Below are 8,990 nucleotides of genomic sequence, written 5' to 3' on the forward strand. Positions count from 1 at the left end.
GAAGGTTCTTGAGCTCGAAAGAGCTGGATGATTTTGTCCTCTGATTGAAGTTGGGTGGTTCTTCTAAGGTCATATGACTTTAAAAGCATCAAACAAAACATTGGTGGATGCAAGTACTTTTCTATACTTAAATTGTAAATATTTTCTAGTGGAGACTTAGTCATTCAATTGAAAAATTGTGATGATTATGTTTAACACCACCAAAAGTAGAGAGCACGTCAGGTAATGGCTTCCAGGGAGGGGAAATAAAACATTGGGAATAAAGCCATTGTTTTCATCTTGTAAATATTTATTGTCATTGCATGAATAGGTCAGATTTCTGGTGTGCAACATTAATAGGAGTTATTATGGTTCACCTGAGCCCCAAATTTCCTACTCTTAAATCAAAATGCATTTTATTATTTTCTTAAACACACTATACACTATTATATGGCAAGATGTGTAGGGGTTCCACATGAATTTTCTTCTGCTTCTAAGGGTGAACGAAAAAGAAAAACTTTTGAAAATCAGAGATACAGTGTGACTGAGTAATTCATATGTCAGGACAGCTGGTAAACCTAGCATTAATTCAATGCCTCTAAAGTCACTGCAAAAAAATTCTAGGTTTTGATATCTCTTAGCCATAGCAGCAAAGAGCTGGGAAAAGAGCTGTTTTCTGAAAACCAAGGAGTCAGTTCTGATGAATAGTAAGTTTGGCAAATATACATCAAGGACATCAAATTTTCCTTTAAAGGTTTAAAGTCTCTAAAATACAAAGTGCATAGGTACCTGATCTGAGGCATGTAATTTAACAAAAAGATCGTTCAACCAGGGTGACAACAATAGTTAATAAATGCATTGATTCTGTATGAATGAAGGGTCAGCTTTGCCTCTGTCCCACCCAGCCAGATAAAGAGAGACCTTGGAAAATGTGAGAACTAGGCAGTGAGGGAAGATTAAAAGAAAGGAGGACTTTTATCCTCCTTATTTCTTTGTCCATGCAGTAGCATCTCGCATGTGCTATAGGACCTCCAGGGCCTAAGATTTACAGATAGGCGTAAAGTGGTCCAGAGCATCCAAGAGCTCTGATGGTCCCTAGGAAGTTCTTAAATTACTCTTCGTCTCCAACTCCAAAAGGACAATCTGTAGCAAACAGTACTCCTCTACCCTCTGCTGCTAATGGCTTCCTAGGGGCTGACCTAAAGTCTTCTGAAGCAAGGAGAAAGCCTCCCACAGGCATCAGGACRTTCTGTATCAGCATTCCCTTTGGGCAGTGAAGGTCCTTTCCTATACAGTAATGTAAGAGAAGTGTGAGTGATTCAGATCATCAGCAAAGAGGGTTTTAAGAATGCGATTAGAGCAAGAGATAACTGATCACTCCCTCTTGGACTGGAGGATGAGTCAGTAGCATCAGGATGYGTAGATGGTATCCAAAGGCAGCCTAAGCATTCCACGCACCCGAGCATCAGTCTCCTACACCTCATCCTCTTGTTCCAATATATAAAGAAATATTTAGTGAGCTTTTAAAAGCATGCCCCCCCCACACACATTATAACATCACAAAAGATATTTTTTGTATGAGTTTCTCACATAGCTACATGATGAAATTATCTATTATGAAAGAAATTTGGGCCTTCCTACCATTTAGAAAATTGCTTACATCTGATACTTTACCTCTGATATTGTGTCAAGGAGCATAAAACCAGCATGAATGACTGAGGCAATTGAGAAATCCCGCATAGGAGAAGAAGCTCTGTCTCCTTCCAAAAAGCATACAGTTGCAGCTTGCTGGTAAAAGCTGTGAAATGTGCTAACTGGCTTTGTCACTAACATGATTATGCAAAGTATACTGTAGTAATAGTGCTGCCCTGCCATCACTTACAATGGCATCTGCTCTCTTTCAATTTTATGTAATTTTCATTGAATTTTGGTCTGTCAGGTTGCCCTGCCATAGGATTCATGTGAAAATGAGATCCTTATTTTAAGCAAGTGATACAGTTGAAGGAACAGGAAGTGTTAAGGCTGCTATCCATTATGCAAAAGGGAGGAAGATTATTGCAGAAATGCAAAGAGATAAAATGGATTTAAATGTGCAAGTTTCAGTTATAGCCATTCCAGAAGAAAAATGAGGCTATTCTAAAGAAGAGGCCTGTAAATCACAGCTGGCCTTGGAACACTCTAACATATGTGTTCACATGGGAATTATGATATATATAGTAAAATTGCTTACAAATGTGACCCAGCAAAAAATGTGCTCTGCTATGAGTCTTGGTTGGAGTTTGGAGTTAACACTCGCTTCTGCTAGTTTTAAATAGCAAGTTTGGGGTAAAGGTTACTGAGCAAAATAAATAACTGATAAAGAAGTCCCAGTAACTTTCAAGGCGGACAGTGATCTTAGCAAAGTGGTAGAGCACATTGAGCAATTCAGCCTGTATCAATCCACTACAGACTCTCCCATCACCAATAGCAGAGCACAATTATGTAGTACTTCTAGTAGGAAACAGTGCAGAAGGTAGTAATTAAAATTGTGGAGTGCAGTAAAGAACTACTGATCCAGTGAGAAGGTTTATGTAATTAAATCTCTAATGAAGATAATATACATAATTTCACAAACTTCTTAAGCAATAGCTTATTGGTGTCATTAACTTTTACATCAACTTATATCAGCTCTGCACTGTTTAGAAAATCACTGAGTTATGGCATATAAGCAGCAATGCACTGCAATGAAGTTCTGCCTGCTGAATCAGAAAACAAAAAATTGCCAAGTGTATCACTTCATAACAAGAAGTATTGCATGTGTTTCCTTGATAATGTTAACTGTATCTGTTCCTTTTTACCATGTTGCCAGCAAATTTGGTTATTTTTTAATAAGGCACGGCCTTACAGTGAATGCAAAGGTATTAAAAGAAATAACTTCCCCAAAAGACCGTGTGGGCTAATGTAAATCAGTGCACATTAGAAATCCTGAATTCTGATTGAGCAGAGATCACAAAGAAATTGAGTTTGAACGCCAGTTCTACCTTCTTATGGGTACTGAAAACATCCTAGAAGTGCTGCGAGCTAATCAGTAGTCTCTGCTTAGAAAGAGGTTGCAAAAGAAAGAAATTTATCAGTTAAAATGGCAAGCAAGATCCTCACTCYGGCTGCAGCCTTATTACTGAGATAAACAGGCCAAAGTATTATAAGGGCCAGAAAGAGGAAAAAAACAGCGTTCTCTTAGTGAAGGCATTGTAGATAACACAAAGTCTTCCAGAGACTCCCTCTACAAACATCGCATGCTGGCAAAGGGGGACTACAGGTACGTTACATATATATCTGCATTATACTGTCCAGTAAAAATGTTAAGTACTGCTGTAACCAGCAGGAAAACCAAGGGAGGCTGCCTTAATAAAGATAAATTCCCCCCTCAGGGGTGGCTTGCATCTGCCTTCCGGCCTTAGGAGGTGCTGTGGCACCACAGGCATATGTGCAGCCTGTGAAAGCTTAGGGTTTCCTCCATGAATGACAACGCTAGGCAGAAAACTGCTGAACAAATTGGATGACAGATTATCTTTGCTAAGAAAGGTGGGATTTAAGAAAGCATTCCTTATATTTAAGTAATATATTTATATAGAGAAGTCAGCCACAACAGTGTTGTCTGCAGCTTTTTAAAAAACCCATTTATTTGAGCTTTTTTCCTCCTGAGACAGACTAGGCGTGCGAGTTGTGAAAACTGATGTTTCGCTGGCCATGAAGAGGAAACATTTCCATGCTTCAAATCCAATCAAAACACTTCAAATTTCTGCTATGACTTCATGGCCATTTCTGTGCTGTTTTAGAAGTAATAATTGGTTCTGAGATTTGTACCATGAAGTGCACAGCTTTAAGTGACATATAGCATTAATTTTACTATCAGGTATCTGTATAAGGCTATAACTAGACAAATGGCTTGACCTAGAATGACAGTTATGCTACAGCTGAGTTTTATATCTTGTCTTTTAGAAAAAGACCAAACTTCCAAGTCCGTTAGTGAAAGGGATTTTTTCATTCGGGAGACAGATGATTCAATTTATAGCAAGTGCTCTGGGAAGAAAAATAACAACAGATTGGTCCCTGACAAGATGCATTGCAAAAATTCTCTGAAAGAAGTCTTGCCATTCAACAGGTAAGGCACAACTGGAAATACTGTTGTGATATTTCGCTACATCAGACAAGTTCAGACTTCCATTGACAAGTTATTCGTCTTAGTCCTGAATAGTACTGCTGACATATCTTCACTGCAAGCCAAATTTCAAACTAAGCTGTAGTTACCATAGCTTTCTGTAACCACAACATTGCTGTGGCAGCAGTTTGTTCCTAACACACTATTGTTTGCCAATGCCTTGGATCGATCAGAGGAGGCAATCTTAAACATCACCAAGATGTTGTACCCTAATGGATGAAGCTGCAGGGTACTGGTGAACACTTCCAGGTATTCAAAGCAGAAATGCAAAACTGGGCCCTGACATAATCTCCCAAATCACCAACTTGCATTTTTTCCTCAAGGTTTGAATGTGCCTAAAGGTACTTTGTGAAAATCTGCTGCCACTCTCCGCCACAGCGAAAGGATGAGTGTACAGTGCTGTTGTCATTTAATTGTCAGCTAGTCGGTCTAGCGCTTGTCTGCTGTCCTTCTAAAGTCTCTTTATGTTTATGCAGTTTCATTTTTTACTTTTAAGAGTAGTATTTTTGTTTTGAAAGACAAATAGAAAATAACGTCTCAGAGAAAAAACAATCTGGAGAATCCTGATCACAACATGGAAATTGCCAAGGAAGAAAATCCCAGTAGATCTATGCTAACCAGCTGGGATAGCGTGGCTTTAATTTGGTATGCAGTTTAGGTGCAATCAGTAAAAATCAGCTTCAATAAAGCATGCTATTAAGTCTTCTGGTTCTGATTTGGGATAGCCAGGCATTAATGAACTAATTCTTGTGCTGTCCTTAAATTGATTCATCCTAAATTCACTGGTTCTTTTTTATGCTTCTTTGCAAGCCTGGGACTTGATGGATTTATTAAACTGAAAAATCAGCAAGATGGCTTTTCCTTTCCCACTCCCCACTCTGCACTGGGATGATATTTTGAAAGCTTAACAGTAGCAGTAATGAACGCCTCTGTGCATGCTTAGAGATGATTATTTGCACTGTTTTCAATCTATTTTTCTAAGGCTTGCCATCTGATGCCCATCTTATATCTAGCCTCTCTCTGCTGGGAGAATGAGCACAACAGATCACAAGGGAAAAGTTCAGTTCAAGAACATATGTTTCAGCAAATAGAATGTATCCTCTGTCTGACAGCTGCTTCCCTCTGCTGTGTTTTGTTGCTTTTTTTTTTTTTCCTTACTTTGAATTAAATGCTGTATTTTTGCCCCTGTAAGAAGTCATGGAGGCCTGGTCTGAAAGCGAGCTCCCTGTTCAGTGTTCCTGTTTGAAGCAATGAAATACACCTGTTTGCTAAGAACTTGGGTAACTGGCAGAAAGCTGGAGAGTATCTCCCAGCCGTCAGCTGGAAGAGGCAGTGCTGCTCTAAAAGGCAGGATGATAGGACACAGATCAGATCAGAAGTCCTCTTTTCAGGAGGAAATGAGAAAGGATCTCATTTTTGGAAATACTGAAATATGTCATGGCACTGAGATCACTTCTCTTGTAGGAGTGTTTACTGAACTGAGAGCAATTTGGTGCAGGACTGGGCCCAAAATTCACAAACAAGGTGCATGTACTTGTGCATGTAAAAACTACGTATGGGCATAATACAGTAACTAATTACTCGGCCTGTCACTAAGAAAAAGCAGCTTTGGCTAGTGATGCACGCCCAGCATTAGGTGGCGGTGACTTCTGAGTGCGTGCCTCAGTCTAACACTGAGCCCTGTCCATGGTCTCAAGAAAACTGATAGTTCTGTTTCTCAGCTTCTGTAAAAGCTGGTAATGCTGTCCAGAAGTCTCATGAGGTTTCATTTACCTATATCTGAAAAGTTCTTTGAGATTCTATATTGAAGATGTTCTTAAAAGTATCTAGCAAAGGCTACATAGCTGGGTCTAATACAAAAGGATGTAATGACCTCCTTTTTATAAATGCTCATGTGGCATACGAAAAATTATCCAGTGTTCAGAAAGAATTTTTTGTTTCATTAAGGGCACTAACACATGGTGTTCTAAAATAATGACAGATATAGTTGTAGGCATATTGCTTATTCCAGAAATCCGATGTTTCTAGAGAGAATGCCAAATGCTAGGCATATTTCTCAGTTGTTCTGACTACGATGTCTTATGAAATATGAGATCATCTCTCCCGAGGGACATAACACGATCCAGCAAAGGGCTGAGCACCCTTAGTTGCTACAAYAGTCAGACAGATTTCTATGGTTGAAAACAGCCTAAAGTGTAGGGAAAAAAAGGATAAGAACTAAACTGTGCATGTCCTACATTGTTGGTATCTGCTTAAAACCAAAAGTAAAATTTAAGACTGAACAAGAGGAGGTAAAAATTGTCAAAATCTGAAAAAATCTGTTCAATGAGGGAAAAAAAACTTTTTTGAAATTTAAAATAGAAAAATTTAACTCTGATCCTAATTCATGTTGTGGCTGTACATAACATTATTATAGACTTCTATATGTTCTTTCTAGAGGCATTGAAAGAGATGAGAACATTTAGACACAAGGAAAAGTAATTATTTGCAATTGAAATAGAATAGCAATCAGTTTATGCATATACTCTTCCTGTTGAATTAACATTATTCTACTGAATTAAATTATTTTCACATGCTATTTTACTTTCAGAGGTAGCCATATGTTTTTCACATTTCATTTCACATGCTACTTTTTTTAATCATCAGAATTTAATGACATAAAAATTGCTATCTGAGTTGACACAATTATTCCCTCTTGATGATAGTCTTTAAGTAGAAACATAATTTGACAGATGAGAGTGCTGAAGCTCAGTGTTTCACACAGACTTAAAAAAAAAATCTTCCTGCAAAACTTTGAAAACTAGTCTATGGAGGAGCAATTTGTCTGCTCTATAATTTATTTGCTTTTCTTCTTTCTTCTTCTTTTTTTATGCCTAGAAACATCTGTATGAAAACAGGAATTTAGTTGTTCAGGAACTCATTTACTCCTGCTGTGCAGTCATCATAGGAAATCATAACCCTCTCTTTTAATAGCAAATTAGGACTAGGTAGCAGCATAGATCAAATAAACATTAGAAGATCTAAGAGCCATATTAGATTTAATACTAGATTAGATTTAGAGGGCTGGATTTAATCGGAAGAGTATGCAGAGTTGATTTCAAAATCAGCAAAATCTTGTTGATACATATTTTTGGCTTAAAATGAGGAAAATATTGTGAAGTTTGAGCTGTTTAACGGCAGGTTGATCACAGCCAGAACATGGATACAGAGATGACAGTAGACAGAAAAAGTATTTCTGGAGTTTCCTACAGTCTTGACTGGGGAAAAGCCATTCTTGCAAGATCTCTGTCGTTCTGGATGGAGCTCTAACGGAAACAGTTATTCCTGGAAAATTTCAACAGCGTGTAAAACAGACTGGGGTGAGAGAACCCTTTCCATTTCGAGACACTAGCTGGAACCCAGATGGAAATATGAATTTGTGTTCAGGAATTCATATCCAAGACTCTTACCACCAAAGTCGACAAGACTTCAGATGCGAAATTTTGGGTTAAAGCCATTTCACACGTTCACTTAATGTTAATCTGTTTTAGGTGTAAGCATTACATCAGGCCCCAAAGAATTATATGAGTTAGTTAATTCTTTAGGTATCAAAGGTACAGAAAGTTTTCCATTTCAGAAAATTTCTTTTTTTCCCTTCCAAAACTTTTTATTATTAGGATAATTTGCATGAAAACAGTGTCTTTTTGCTTGTGAGCTTCTGCCCCCACTATTTTATTATTCACTCAGTATAGTCATTCTTTACATATGATGTCATTGTTATTTGCTATTGAAATTATTTTAATGTCACAAAAAGGATTAAGATTTCAAGTGAAGAGAGAGCAATAGGAAAACCTGATCACCTAAGCAACAGAAGTCCTGTTTCATGCCTGTATGTCTAATAATACCTAACAAGGAAAAAAAAAAAGAAAAAAGAAAAAAACAAATCACAAAGGGAATGATAACACTCTTTCTTTCCTAAATGAATTTTTTTTTATGCCTTAAAAGACTGGCAAAGCTGGTGGGTTCTGCATTTTTAAACATTTAAGGCGTAATTATTTGATAAGCATTGATGACAGGTTCAAATAAAACGATCCTGTTGTGACAATGATTAGCAGTCTGGGGGCTTGGTGCCTCTTTCGGGATCTTTCCCTAGTGTAATCCCGCGTTTCGGGAGCTTCGTCGGGAGGATAACGGGAATGGGGGAGGCCTGGTGAGCGCTGGGGTGGTCAAGGCCATGGCGACAGGGTCGTCAGGTCTCAGGTCTGCTGCCAGCTCCATCTCTAATCTTGTTGTGCCGCCTTCCCCCCTTCGCCCATCTCAAACCGCGGCTCTTCGGGACACTTAAAGCTGAAAAGTTCCTACTCTAGCTCCTCCGCATTTTATTCCAGTGTCAATATTACTGCTTTGGAGTTCTGTCGAAATGAGGGAAGAATGGGGCTGGAAAAGCCGTTTGGGGCATCCATGCTGCCCTGCCCACGGCTGACACAGGAAACCCGAGAGCTGCTCCTCGCTTGGTGAAAAGCCCGCGGGAGGCAGAGGCAGCCTCGCCTGCCCCTCATGGGGAGCCTCCGCCGGCCACCGCGGTGCCTCCCGCGCTGCGAGCACGCCGCAGCCTGCCCCTGAGGTAAAACCCGCCCGAAATCTGCCCTTGCTCCAGAAGGGAGCCCAAAAAGGGTGTTTTCCCCCCAGCCCAACCCACCCCAGGCCGCCTCCTCCCGTATCGCCTCAGTAGCGGGGCGCCGCGCGCCAACCGCCCTCGCTCCCTCCGCGCGCCGCGCGCCAACCGCCTTCCCGCCTTGCGCGCGCCGCGCCCCGGCCGGCAGGAGCCGCT

Source organism: Apteryx rowi, unplaced genomic scaffold, assembly GCF_003343035.1.
Source record: "Apteryx rowi isolate R43461 unplaced genomic scaffold, aptRow1 scaffold_0, whole genome shotgun sequence".
Classification (NCBI taxonomy): Eukaryota; Metazoa; Chordata; class Aves; order Apterygiformes; family Apterygidae; genus Apteryx; species Apteryx rowi.